The 15,069-nt window shown below is 39.2% G+C and overlaps 1 long non-coding RNA gene across 1 annotated transcript; it reads right to left on the minus strand.

The window, feature by feature from the left end:
- Positions 1-9,863: 9,863 nt before the first annotated feature.
- LOC115286561 lies at positions 9,864-13,916 on the minus strand. The gene is made up of 2 exons (XR_003906130.1): positions 13,686-13,916; positions 9,864-10,160 (listed from the first exon to the last, which is right to left on the minus strand). It is a non-coding gene; the product is annotated as an uncharacterized LOC115286561 (long non-coding RNA).
- Positions 13,917-15,069: the final 1,153 nt, after the last annotated feature.

Consider the following 15,069-nt stretch of genomic DNA (forward strand, 5'->3'; position numbering starts at 1 on the left):
ATAATTATGTAATGGCATATTGGCCAATGCATCAAGAAAATGTAATGATTGTTAAGTATTTATGTCCTTAACATTGGAGTACCTAAATACATATAAATATATACAGCTAAGGCTAAAAACTGTAACAAAATAATAGTTGGGGATTTAACACTCACTATGAATAAATCATCTGGAGAATCAATTAGGAAAAAGTGGATTTAAACAATAATATAGACCAAATGGAGTAATAGACATAAACAGAACATTCTACCCAACTAGAGTACAATATACATTCTTCTTAAACATACATGGAACATTTTCTAAGAGAGATCATATTTTATGCCACAAAGCAAGTCTTAGCAAATACAAGAGGACTGAAATCATACCAAGTATCTTCTCAGACCACAGTGGCATGAAACTAGAAATCAATAACAAGAGGAAAACTGGAATACTCATGAACACATGGAAATTAAACAATACTGTCTTGAACAACCAACAGATCAAAGAAGAAATTAAAGGAGAAACAAAAAACTTTCTTGAGATAAACAAAAATGGAAACACAACACTTGTGGAATGTAGCAAAAACAGTATTAAGAGGGAAATTTATAATAATGAACACCTCCATGAGATTAAGAAAGATCCCAGATAAACAATTTAATTCTATGCTGTAAGAACATAGAAAAAGAGAAACACACTGAGCTCAAAGCAAAAGAAGGAAGGAAATAGTAAAGATTAGAACAGAAATAAATGAAATAAAGAACAAAAAAACAATAGAAAAAGTACACCAAACTAGGTGTTGGTTCTTTGACAAGATAAACAAGATTGACAAACCCTTAGTCAGACTAGACAAAGAAAAACCAGAAAAGGCCCCAAATGCAAAACTAAAGATGCAAAAGAAAACATTACAAGTGGTACCATGAAATTCAAAGATCATAAGAGGATACTGTGTCAACTAAATTCTAACAAACCAGATAATCCAGAAGAAATGGAAATATGTAGCAACATACCACTTACCAAGAATGAATCAGAAAGAAATAGAAGATCTGAATAGACCAAGTACTTGTAAAGAGATTGGGTCAGTAATGAAAAAAATCTCCTCATGAAGAATAGCTCAGGACCAGATGGCTTCACTGTTGAATTTTACCAAACATTTAAAGACTAATTAACACCAATTGTTCTCAAACTCTTCCAAAAAATCAAAGATGAGGGAACACCCACATTAATTTTACAAGGCCAGCATTACCCTGATACCAACACCAGAAAAATTCACTTCTAGAAACAAACTAACACAAACAAAAAATGATAAGTCAAGATCCCTGATGAATGCAGATGCATAGGTTTCCAGTAAAATAATAGAAAACTTAATTCAGCAGCACATTTCAAAGACCATTCACCATATTCAAGTGGGACTTATCCCTGGGGTGCAAGGACGATTAAACATTTGCAAATCAATTAATGTGATACATCATCACATTAATAGAATGCCAGAAAAAAAATGTATGATCATCTCAATAGATGCAGAAAATGCACTTGACAAAGTTCAAAATTCATTCATATTAAAATCTCTTAACAAATTAGGTAGAAAAGGAACATACCTCAACATAATAAAGACCATGTATGACAAGACCACAGCCAACATTATCAACATCATATGGGTACCCATACCCAACATCATACTAAAACTTAAAACTTTTCTGAGATCAGGAACAAAACAAAGGGGCCCATTCTTACCACTGCTGCTCAACATAGAATTGGAAATCTTAGCCAGAACAATCAAGAGAGTAAGAGAAGTAAAAGGTATCAGAATTGGAAAGAAAAACATGAAACTGTCTCCATTTGCAGATTATATATATCTATATATTTTTATAGAGAAAGAATCCTAAAAAGTCTATCAAAAAAACCTATTTGATCCAATCAACAAATTCAGTAAAGTTGCAGGATACAAAAGTAACATACATGAATCAGTGGCATATCTATACAATAACAAGAAAATTTCTGAAAAAGAAATAAAGAAATCTATCCCATTTACAATAGCATTGGAAACAATAAAATACATAGAGTTAAATTTACTTAAGGAGGTGAAAAAGCTATACTACAGAAACTATAAAATATTGATGAAAGAAATCAAAGACACAAATAAATAGAAAGGTATCACATGTCACTCATTGAAAGAATTAATACTGTAAAAATGCAATACCACCCAAAGCCAGGTTCAATGCAATCTTTATCAAAATTCTAATGGCATCTAATAGACATTTTTCCATAGAAGGCCAGCAGGTACATGGAAGGATGCTCGACATCACTAGTCATTGAGGAAACATAAATTAAAACTACCATGAGGTACCATTTCAGACCTGTTAAAATGGCTAGCATAAAAATGACAAGAGATAATGAATGCTGGTATGGATGTAGAGAAAAGGAAACCCTCGTGTCCTGTTGGTGGGATTTTACATCACATTGGAAAACAGTATGGAGGATTCTCAAAAAATCAAAAATAGAACTACCATATGATTGAACAATTACACTTCTGGGAATGTATCCAAAGGAAGCAAAACCATTATCTGCACCTCCATGCTCATAACAGCATTATTCACAATAGTCAAGACAAGGAAACAACTTAAGTGTCCATTGATGGATGGATAGATGGATGGATAACGAACCTGTGGTATATCTATACCATAATGGAGTATAAAGAGGTTGTGGTATATCTATATCACACTGGAACATTATTCAGCCATAAAAGAACAAAGAAATCCTACATCCTACCATTTGCAATAACATGGATAGACCTTAAAGGCATTAGGCTAAGTGAAATATGTCAGAGAAAGACAAATACTGTTTGATCACATACATATGTGAAATCTAAACAAACAAACAAACAAACAAACACAATCTCATAGAAGAGATCAGACTTGTGATTACCAGAAGTGGGAGGGGCAGCGAAAATGGAAGAATGTGGTCAAAAGATACAGATTTCCAGCTATATGATAAATAAATACTAGGGCTGTAATGTACCACATGATGACTCCAGATAAAATTGCTGTATTATGTATAGAATGTAAGAGCAAATCCTAGGGATTCTCATCACAAGGAGAAGACAGTTTTCCTTTCTTTTCTTTCCTTTATTTTTATTGTATCTATATGAAGAAATGAATGTTAGCAGACCTATTGTCTTAATCACTTCACAGTATGTGTAAATCAAGCCATCATGCTTTCTACCTTAAACTTATCCAGGGCTGTGTGTCAATTATTTCTCAGTAAAACTGGAAAAAAATAAAAATAAATTAAAAAAAAAACACTGAACTAGAGAGCCTCACTTTTATTTTCTTTAAAAGGCTTTAGCAGGAAGAGCTTAACATAAAGTGTCTGATTGATAATGACTTAGCCTGCAGTGTCTTCTATTTCTCTTTAGTATTAAAAGTAATTTCCAACCAATATTCTCAGGCTTGGGAAACTTGATAGGTCGAGTGGAAAAATTCAGTTTTGAATGAGGTCACTATGCGTTCCTTACTGACTATCTAGGGAATCTCTTTATTCTTATTATTCTTCTATTGGTGGTACACAAATCTTTACCTTTTACTAACAGTCTCTTGAAGAGGAGAGCTTTTGGTAGTGAAGAAGAGAAATTTGCCCTTATATGCAAAGCCTGGTATGGAAAGCATATGTGGAAAAAATCTTAAGAGGTTTTAATTATATAGACTCTATGTGGCTGGGACAGCCATGTGTTTAAACAAATTCTGTTTCTTGTTACTCTCAGAAACAGGATTAGGTTGAATTTCACAGCCTCCCTTGCAGTTTGAAAGAGCCTGGTGACTGGATTTTGATGAATGGGATATTGGAGGATATGAAGTATTCCATTTCTACGCCATAAAACTCTTACAAATTTTCATGCTCCATTTGTTGGGGAAGTATCCAAATTGATTACATACCTTTACCAAATCCACTATGTAAAATTCTAAATTTTCTCTTGATTTGCCTGCATGGATAGTCAGAAGTGTTAGTTCCCCTCATACTTGAGTTTAATCCTCCTTATTTCAAGATTGGATTACAGATTGGATTTTTGTGTAAACTGTGGGAGACAATTCTCCATGGGCTCCTTGGATAACTAAGTTTTGTGAACAGAGGCACTGATAAGTTCTGTTTCAGACAATTTTTTCAAGAATGTGTTTGTAGAGCAATGTGCCATGGAAAATGTAATGTCTCCCCCTGGAGAACAGGGTGGACTTGTTTACTCCCCAGGATAATAAAAATAATGTCTCCTTCTGCCTCAAAAATTGAGCAGGTTGGTAGGGGTCACTTTAAGAGACTGGAGTTTCCTAAACTCAGGCGCTCCATTGTATATGTAGAATTCACTTGGGCCACTCTGTCCCACTGTGGGTCTTAGGGGAGGGACAAGGGGAACCAAGATGAACACAAAATGTATCACCTGGATAATGGGAACAGCAAAGTCCTTTGTCTCTCATCCAGGGGTCTCATGTCTCCTGCCAGCATCTGTGAACCTGTGGTGGGCTGACCTGTTAGTAGGGTAAAATCTCAGGCTCATCACAGTTCTGAGAGCATTCATTGAGAGCAATTTGAATGTTCAAATGTATGAATATTTAAAATCCTCTGATGTTGCAGTTTCACACTTAGAAAGCTATCATGCAGAAAACGGTTGTGTAAGTATATTCAAACACAAATACAAAGTTGTATATTTCAGGGCAGTGTCTGACAGTAGGAAATTAAAAAGAGCCTGCACATCTATCAATAGGAATATATTTAATTTAATGATAAGCATCCGTATCCTGATCCAATTCATCAATGAGAAATAAGGGAGCTCCTTCTGTGCTGACGTAGGACTGTTCCCATGGTTTATTTTTCATGGGAAAAAGCAAGTTATTCCATGATAACATGAGTTATGAACTAGTTTTTTATTCATTTATTCATGCATCAAACATTTATTGAGCATCTACTATATGGCAGGACAGGTGATGATAAATTATAAGTGACGCTGACAATATCCCTAACTTCATGTTGTGGGGAAACCATATAAAAACAATAAATAAGGTAATTACATTGGTGTGAAGGAAATATTTAAAGTAATGTGACATAAATTTTGGGGGGGCCACCCTAGGAGGGTGGAAGAGAGAATCTGTAATTTCAGAGCAGTTCTGAGGATATAGCAATTGAGTTGAAACCTGAGGTTTGAGAATAAGCCAGTAGAGCAGTGAATCTGGGGGAAGAACTTTCAAGTCAGAAACTCAGAGCAGATAAACGTTTCTTATGTTTGAGACCAGCAAGGAACCCGTGATGGTCAGATGGCCTGACTGATCAGGAGGGAGAATGGTGACACCGAGGGCCATAAGATAATACTTTGATGCACCAGAAAGCCATATGGGGCAGTGAAGGATCTGGTCTTCTTACTTAGAAAATCATTCTTTGTTTTTTTAAGTTTATTTCTTTTATTTTAATAGAGAAAAAGGGGGAGGGGCAGAGAGAGTGGGAGAGAAAGAATCCCAAGTAAATTAAACGTGGAGCCAGACACGGGGTTTGATCTCACCAACCATGAGATGATAACCTGAGCCTAAATCAAGAGTCAGTCGCTTAACTGACTCAGCCACCCAGGCACCTTTATTTAAAGGATCACTCTGACTGCTCTGTGAAAAGCAGATTTCAAGATATTCTTTCTCTCTCTCTCTATGCATATATATGTATATATATATATGCACATATATGTACATCCATGTATACACACACCTGCATATATGTGTATATCATATGCATACACATATGTAAACATGCATGCCTGTCTCTTACGTAGAAGTTTTCAAATATTAACCACGTAAAAGTTAGTGGTTTTGATGGGAGAGTTGGGAAAACTACTCATTTTTCATAAAAACCATAAGGAAACACATTTTGCAAGTTAATAGGAAAAGATGGAAAAGGCCAGAATTCTGGAGCCACGTTATAGGCCAGAACCAAGAGAGGCTTTTCTTCCCATGAATGTTACTAAATTATTTTAAAAGTTTGGATACTTATTTATGTATTTGTTTCTTTATCACCAGATATAACAATTTTAGCATTGTTTAGAAAGTAAGTAGGTGTGTATATGCATGTTAAGAAACACCGATCAGTTCCTGGCAGGTGAGTATGTATGAATCGCCACCCCTAAAAAGAGGTTAAATAAGGGAAAGGAGTCACAAAGAAGATAATCACATAATCTTGTTTTCAACGAGTTAATAAACTGAAACCTGAAGTGAAAGTGGAGGCAAGCAATGAGCTGGTCAAGGACACAGTCACGAGATCTTCTGATAAAGTTTGGCAACAATGTTATTAAGAGAAAGATCCTTTGCGAGTGCAAGACTTTAAAGGTTGCAAAACAGAAATTTAATATTTTTCCTACTGTCAGTAAACAAAGAAATCCATATATATCCTCTTCCGTAAATACATGATTCTAGCAATTCATTTTTATGGCCATTTTTTACTAAGCCATCGTTCACTTTGATAACATAATTATAGTGGAACACAAAATTCCTTACTGATGCTAAGACCTCATTTAAGCTTCTACAAGCTCCCTATTTAGAATGTATATAGTTCTTGACCTAAATATTGCACGGCTATTGATAGTATCCTAGGAGAAATCTCACTCATCTATTTACTGGAATTTCATTACCCCAAAGACAGACACAGCCACCCCCATTTTTATTTTCTAAATTAGTTACTCCTCAGGGAGAAAATGTCATATTTGCCTTTTTAAGCAATGGATTAAAAAACGCAATGAAGGAATATGGGAGTAAATTGGAAAATTGAGAAAGATTGACTATGTTTTGCTAGTATATGTGGGAGCTTTTGGCCAGTCCCATGATAAAAACAGGTAACCCTATGACCCCTTCACTGATCTTGGGGTTTCTTGTTGAAGGTGCGGGCTAACTATATTGAGGGTTTGCAGTAATAACTTCAGAAGTCTTGGAATTTATTCATGGATTCCTTAGAAAAATTACCAAATATCTTGTGTGTGCCAGGTACTGTACAAAATGAATGAAATGTATTTTTTATTTGATCCTTTTCTAGTAGCTAATCATCTTTTATTTGGTTTTCTGCCTTGTTAGATATGCCCTACTTACCTTTTCAAAATGTATAGGTCTTCAAAAAGTACCATGAAATTATATCTCCCTCCAAGGCTTGTATTTGACTTGTGCTTGGTCATTTGGAATTCACAGCAATTGACATTGCATTTGAATAGCCTATTTCCTATTGTTCTAGGCAGAGTGATTTATAACTGAGCGTGGGAAGGTTTGGTTTTTGACATGCTTAACACTGATGAATTAGGTGAACTATTTCTCAGTTGTACGCCTCTTCCCAAGCTTCTTTTGCAGTGAAGCCTGAGTTTTCTCATGAGACTCTAGAAAGGAAAGAGGAGGGTGAATAAAAGATGAGGTGAACTCAGACTAGCAGAGCTCCTACCCACATTATGACTACGGCACGTATGTCCTGTTCTGGCCATGTTTTTGTCTGTTCATCACCGGCTCTCTCTGGATCGTAGGAGCAGGTCAACAACTTTGTTTACTTTCCCAGGGAAGGAAGAAGAAAACTATGGTTCTTTTTCCTTGAAAGCTTCTACTGGTACTCCTCCCTTCCCTGAGTCACTGTGGCTCAGACTAGCCCATAGTATTTTTGTCAACATTCTAGGCGGGTATATACACTTTCTTGGAATTCTCCTACCAAAATCAAGGTTGTTCCTTGAATTCATGTATCAGATATCACTTATTTTAAGAGTTTCAGGTGGATCCTCTCATAGGTTCTAAAAAGCCCCAGGATATCATAAAAACGTCTTTTTCTTTTTTTTTTTTTTTCCGCTGCTGATGCCAGGAGATTAGCCTTCACGAAGGACTATGCTGTGATGCCAACCACTAGCTTGTGAATGGACAAACCTGGTAGAGTTTCTAGCCACACCACTTCATGAAAGTATGCCTTTGGATTTGCTAATCTTAGTAACCAAAATCACTGTGGAATTGGGTACACCAATATTGAGAAATGTAGCTTTCACACTTCTTCATGATTTTTAATTTTACTTAATTTCAACCCAAGCCCCTAATGATACGTGGTATAGTTAGAGGCAACAGTTCATTCTAGGGAAATTTACAAAGGAAGGGGCCCCAAGAAGAGGCACAGAGTTACCCAGATCTCCCAGCTTTCTGCAGAGGTGTGTGAAGAGGCTGGGGATGGCCAGACCCACTCTGGCTGTGTTTCCAGGAAAGGACCCTGTGGTCGGTTGCGCTCCCTCGGAGGGGAAGACGGACATGAGAATGACCTTAGCAGCGGTGACATGCTTCCCTGCCAGTTACGTAATTACAATGTAAAAACAGCTGCTCAGGAGAGGGATGGGAAATGCCACCTTCTCAGTACTGGGGACCAGGGAACACCTGCTGGAAAATGCAGCCTCTTCTTGAACAAGGGCAGTGTTTCTGGTTCCATCTAATTTCCGGGCAATTCAGACATTTCCCAGTGGACCAGGTGGATAAACTCCGCAATATCTCACAAGACTTCTGCGAGCATTGTGTGGGATAACATATGAGAAGAATTAGTTTAGCTCAGACTCAGAGTAAAAATGTTCGTGTATCTATCATGGTTTATGCTTCATCCTCTTCCCGTATCCTACAGGGCGCAGGACACTTAAAACCTCCGTGTTTTATACTCCTGGTCCCAAATTGGCTAATTGGTTATAATAGTTGTTGATGATGTTTTTGTTATTATGAACCCCGTTAATCTGACTTGAAACATTACTATAGATTCTGTGTTTCATTTCCTGAGAGAAGTTCCATCGAAGCCAGAATTTTCTTTTCCTCTGAAGCTTAGGTTGAAGTCCATTCTAGTTCTAATAATTTGTCATAGAGTTTTCCACATATGAATTGTGAGAAGCATTATGTGAACGGCTAAACTACCTTTCTAGCGAAAGAAAAGACTGACTTTCACAAAGCTTGAGTTTTTAAACCATTGCTATTTGAAGGAAATGCTCTGAAGTTGTTTTAATAGATTGTGTATTTTCACTAATGCTTGCAAACCTTTGTACATGAGGCTTTGTGCTTTGATGTGGAATTATATATATATAAAACGTTAATATATATACTTCAAAATATTCTAAATTTAAAATCAATAATATTGTAAGATATATATACATATATATGAATGTACTGTGTAAATATATCTGCTGACACAGGGAATGTAAGGATGCAGGTCTGATTCAAGTTTCCCCTCTGACCTTGGAGGCCTAGGTGTCAGCTTCTCAGAATCATTAGACAATAGAAGGGCACACATTGGCCAAGGAAGGAGGGACAACCCTTGTAGCACCCAATCAGGAAAGGCCAGCTAACACCTTTAACATTTCTAAGGGCAGGCCTAAAGATAGAAGCTACGCCTTACATGAGGGTCCTGGGTCCACTCTTTAATCGGTTAAAGTTACTGCCAATGATGTTATGCTATAATGATTGGACCCCTGTACCTGTGTCACAATTTCCTGTAACTCCCCCTTCCCAAACCCATAAAGGCCCTACCCTGCCTTTGTTCGAGGGTCTCTGCACGGATCCACTGCGTTGGTGAAGTCTGTGAGCCCGAGTTTAGGCTCGGCCAGCATAAGCCCGTAATAATAAAGCCCTTTGCTTTTGCATGCGTGACTCAGTCTCCCTGGCAGTTTCTGGTTTTGGGGGATGATATTACAAATCTGGGCATAACAGGAATGTGTCACTTTGCCAGATTATTAAATAATCTGTAAATAAACTGTGTATGTCTCATTGTTAAAAAAAACACAAAAATGGCTCGTATATATTTACAAGGCATATCTATAAACTCAATACTTACATATAAAGAAACTCAATAAAATTTGTTAAATATCCAGAATATTACCATCATTTGCGATTTGGACATTTTTATTACCCAGAAAGAATCAATGAGCATGGAGGAGAAGAATCTAATATCCACTAATAGCACTGTATGGTTATAACGGGAGTGCCGTGGTAGAAGTTGTTTTGTGCGTCTTCAGTCCCTGAACATCTTCCTGTTGTTAGATACCATATTTGAAGTTTCTCAAATCATTCTGAAGACTCTTCCATTTTGTCTCAGAGAGGGATGCATCCAACAGTTTAGGGGAAGGACCAAGGGCTTATTCATTTGAGTCCATTGACTGTCTTCTCAGAAAACACAAAATCCTACTCAAGGGAAAAAGGGGAGAAGGGATGAAGGGAGAATTCCTGGCACTGGAGACAATCATGACATAGATCCCCCCACTCATCTTCTGCCCTCACAGGGAGGCAGGCTTCTGTTTACATTCTCTGCATACAGGGAGGACAGGAGACCCTCAATGCACCTGACCGCCCACCCAGATGGAACCATCTCTAACCATTGGCTGCTGCTAAAATTTGGCCTCAGAGCTTCCATTCTTACCTCCTTTATTTATTCTTCAGCCAGTTATTTTCCTAAAACAAACATTTGACCATATTGATTTCTTCTAAAAAACTTCCCTGCATTCTACTTTTTTTTAATGTTTACCTATTTTTTTTTATGTTTACCTATTTTTTTTTTTGAGAGAGAGAGAGAGAGTGGGTGGAGGAGCAGCAGAGAGAGGGAGACAGAGAATCCAAAGGAGACTTAGCACTGCCAGTGCAGAGCCCCACATGGGGCTTGAACTCATGAACTGTGAGATCATGACCTGAGCCAAAGTCAGATGCTTAACCAACTGAGCTGCCCAGAGGCCTCCTTTTATCCTAGTGAAAGGGAACTACTTACTTGTTCGAAATACATCACACACACTCACACTGAGTGCCTTTGTGTAGTGTTCTTTCAGCTTGCAATAAACAAGACCATGCCCCCTAACCCCCTATCCTGTAGCAGTTACCTTCTCTGAAGTTTCTGCAGCTAGTCCGTGGACACCAATCTCTCAGTCTCCTGTCTCTCTCCAACATTGCTGGCACTTCTACCACAGTACTGATGTGACAAAGCAGGCTGTTTTCCTTGTCGTCTTGCCTCTCCTGCACTCTCTAGTCCTTAAGCATCTCTAGGGCAGGGACTGTGCCTTCTTTACTCCACAACACCGTGCCCTGCAAATGCGGCACATGAACTTGCATAGAGGTCAAAGAGAAGGGATTACAGTCAATGCAGCAAAAGCTTTAAGAATCCTTAGCTCTTGGGGTGCCTGGGTGGCTCAGTTGGTTAGGTGGCCAGCTCTTCTTGATTTCAGCCCAGGTCACGATCTCACAGTTTGTGAGTTTGAGCCCCATTTCAGGCTCTGGGCTGGTGGTGTGGAGCCTGCTTTGGATTCTCTCTCTCCCCCTCTCTCTCTGCCCCACATGGCTCGTGCTTTCTCTCTTGCAAAATAAATAAACCTAAAAAAAAATCCTTGACTCTCAGAGCTACTAGTGCATCTCGTGTTACACTAGGCACTAAATAAAGAAGAGAAAAAGCGAGAACAAAGGAAAATGAGATACTTAATAAATCAGTCAGGTCGATTGTTCAGACCTTATTCTTTAAAGAACTTGAGAATGACGCGTTGCTTAGACATTGATGAGAAAATTAGACAATATTTGAGAAAATATATATAACGATCTTGCTCTTCTGTTTATACAGACTCCTTTCCTAGGCTAGTTCATCTTGAAAAGGTGATAACTGAACATTACTGATACTCAGCAGCCATCAATATGCAGTAGGAAGGGCTTGAGTTCTAGAGTCAGACAGTATTAGCTAAAAATGCCGGTTTTTTCCCTAACCTGCTGTGTGGCCTCAGAACTGTTCTCTAACTTATTTGAGCCTCAGTTTTCTCATCTGTAAATTAAGAGTAGTAATAACTGGCTCCAAATTAAAAATAATTCATGCCACGTGCCTGACACATGAACACTGTCACTTATTATTATTAGTGGTTAGAGTAATATAAAGTTAATATAAATTTTATTAATCACTATAATGTCTTTAGCTTTGGTAATCTGTTTTTCCTAAAGAGTCTCTAAAAAGAGTCAGTCTCTTTCTCCCTCCGTCTGTCTCTCTCTCTCTCTCTCTCTCTCTCTCTCTCACACACACACACAACTATATTTAGATGTATATATAGGTATATATATGGTACAAAGCTCGCCATGTACAGAACCTCAGTAGAAGTTTGCTAAGCATCCAGAATAACACCATCATTTGTGATTTGGACAATCTCATTATTCACAAAGATCAGTGAGCAAGGAATATTGAAGAATTTAGTATCCCCCGGCTGCCTCCCCCCACCTTCCCCCCCAGCAACCCCGCCTCCACACTGTCCCTCAAGAGAGAGCGCTAAGCATTTTCCTAACTGAGCCAGTGCACGATCATTATGCCCAAGATATACTCTGTCTACAAAAAATTTTCACATCACTTAAGGTGCTGATTGACATTTATGAGGGTATTAATATAAACTTGAATAAATTGATAATAAACTGTTAATACAAGAGTAAAAATGTTCATGAAGTCGGAAACGTTTAGAACTCGGCAGCAACTAAACTGCACTAACTGGAAGCTGGCAGGGAAATTATCCTTTTGTCATTTGACATTTTGAAATCCATTGACCTTTATCTCACTTGCAACAGTATTATGGTTTTATTTTATGGGATTTCTCACTCCATTCCCAGCTGTTTTTCCTTGGTCTTGATTTCCAGAGGATAGAACAGCCAGCTTCTCCTCTCCGCATAGCTGGGGAACTTGGCACCTTGTCAGAGCCCCACAGACACTTGTTTGGAGCCCGGGGGATGCGGCATGGGCGCGCAGGTGACCTCAGGTCCACCTATTTCTGTAGGAGGGAAATGACTGGGGCAAGGGCATGTTTGTGCAAGAAAAGAAGGCAAACCCAGAGAAGAAAAAAAGGAGCAAAGGCTGAGAGGGTTGTTGAGATGGAGACTTGCCACTGAGCGATGCTGGGAAGGGCAGCACAGTGTTGGAAAGGAGCTGTTTATTTTATTTATTTACTTTTTAATTTTTAATGTTTATTTTTGAAAAAGAGAGACAGACAGAGAAAGCATAAGCGAGGGAGGGGCAAAGAGAGGGAGACACAGAATCTGAATCAAGCTCTAAGCTGTCAGCACAGAGCCTGACATGGGGCTCGAACCCACGAACTGTGAGATCGTGATCTGAGCCAAAGTCAGATGCTTAACTGACTGAGCCACCCATGTGGCCCTGGAAAGGAACTGTTTTAATCAACATTATGTTTGGTGAACAGAGCCAAGTCCTTCCTATCAAAAAGTGTACACATACCCCCTGCCTACAAGGAGGAGACACTCTATTTAAGACCACAAACCATGCCAGTGAAATCAGTGACTCTATACAAGTTTCTGATCCTTGTCCCTATTGTAGTGATTTCCAGATTTATTTTTCCCCTTCAGAGCACTTTATTTCCATGAAAATCATAATTTTTTAATGTTTGTTTATTTTTGAGAGAGAGCGAGTGTGAGCTGGGAGGTGCAGAGAGAGAGAGGGACAAAGGATCTGAAGTGGGTTCACAGTGAAAGCAGAGAGCCTGGTGCAGGGCTGGATCTCACCAATCCTGAGTCATGACCTGTTTCTGATGTCAGACTCAACCGACTGAGCCCCCCGGGTCCTCTGAGAATCTATGTATTTTAGATTCCACTAAATAAGAGCTGCCCTAGCAGGAGCCCATCACTGTCAGCTTGCTATGTCCTGGATCCTTAGCAGGGGTGGTCCTGAGGGACTTCCCAGGAAACCCTCACCTTCTGGGCCTCAGAGAGAAGCCACTGTCTCACAGGATGGGCTGCAGGCTTCTTGCTGATGTCCTTGGTTCCAGTCAGCCTCTCATTCTACACCCTTCTCCCCAACTGCCTCCTTGGTACAAAACATTGTAAACACTGGCTGTGGCTTAGACACCACTGTCTGGAGAGCCTCCAATCCTGCGATCTTTCTAAGATCATCTTTTCTGCTTCATCTGCATGGTCAGTGGATGTCTTCTCATCTTCCAAGACCTTCAAGATTCCAGTCAACAGTGTATTTCTCCGTTGGGATCACGTCACATTGGGCTCCACCCTGTGAGAGCTGGGGTGCAGTGCCTTTGCCCAGCGCAGCTCTGTGACATCACATGGCAATTGCAATCTTGTTGGGCCACTTCCCCATCCCCAGTGACCTGTTTCTCAAGATTAGAGGGCTTTCTCGAATCTCTCTTCCCAATTAGAGAAAAGTAGGGATTTCGTTCTCTGTTTGAAGAAGGCTTCGAGAGACTGATCTGATGGTCCACTTCTACCTATGAAACCGTCTTAAAGGCAGGAAACATGCCGCATCCCCTTCTCTTTTGCTTCCTGAGTTTGGTGAGAAAATCTAACTCACAAGACAAAAAAAAAAAAAAAAGCATGTAGGGGCCAGGCTCGGTCACCTAGCAGCTTATTCACTAGTTTGTTTTGTGGATACAGCTTTTTTCAAAGATGGCGACCAAAGACTGGCTTTCGGGCCATGGTAGCTGGAAACCTCTCTTTTGCTTCAGATCCAAACCCCATTTTCCAATCCAAGTTTATCAGGGAAAGCTACGCACTGGGAGTTATGGGGCGTCAGTCAACCCTCTGAGCCAGTTATGCTGAACGTAGACCCAATGGGGTGTTTTGCTGTCTTTGGTGAATCAGATACTTCGGAAGAATGTAGGTAAGCCGCCAGCAACTACAACCTCCATCAGCAATAACCTATCATATGCACATCACTGCAGCAGCTGTAACATGTTGCCCACCTATCTGGATCCCATATCCCATATGTGATGTGATACACTTAACAATCCAAGTTGAAAGGTAAGAAGCATGATCCCTGGAGAGGCGCAGCAACTCAACCCAACACTAGGAAGTACTCCGCCGTTATTTTTTGACTGATTCACTGGTCGATTCTCTGAAATTGGAAGACATCACTGATCCTGCTTACAATTTCATGATATCGTAATGTATTTGTGTTTGTGTGTGTTGCTACGGTCTCAGAGAAAACAGGGTTGCTACGGTCTCAGAGAAAACAGGGATGTGTTTTACACAACTTAAATGATCTGTACTAACTTTTCATGCATAGATAGTCCTGCTCATCTGTTTTGGCTGGGGGAATGTGATAGGGTGGGTGGTACAGTGCTCAGGC

The sequence above is a fragment of the Suricata suricatta genome, chromosome 3 (genome assembly GCF_006229205.1).
Source record: "Suricata suricatta isolate VVHF042 chromosome 3, meerkat_22Aug2017_6uvM2_HiC, whole genome shotgun sequence".
Classification (NCBI taxonomy): Eukaryota; Metazoa; Chordata; class Mammalia; order Carnivora; family Herpestidae; genus Suricata; species Suricata suricatta.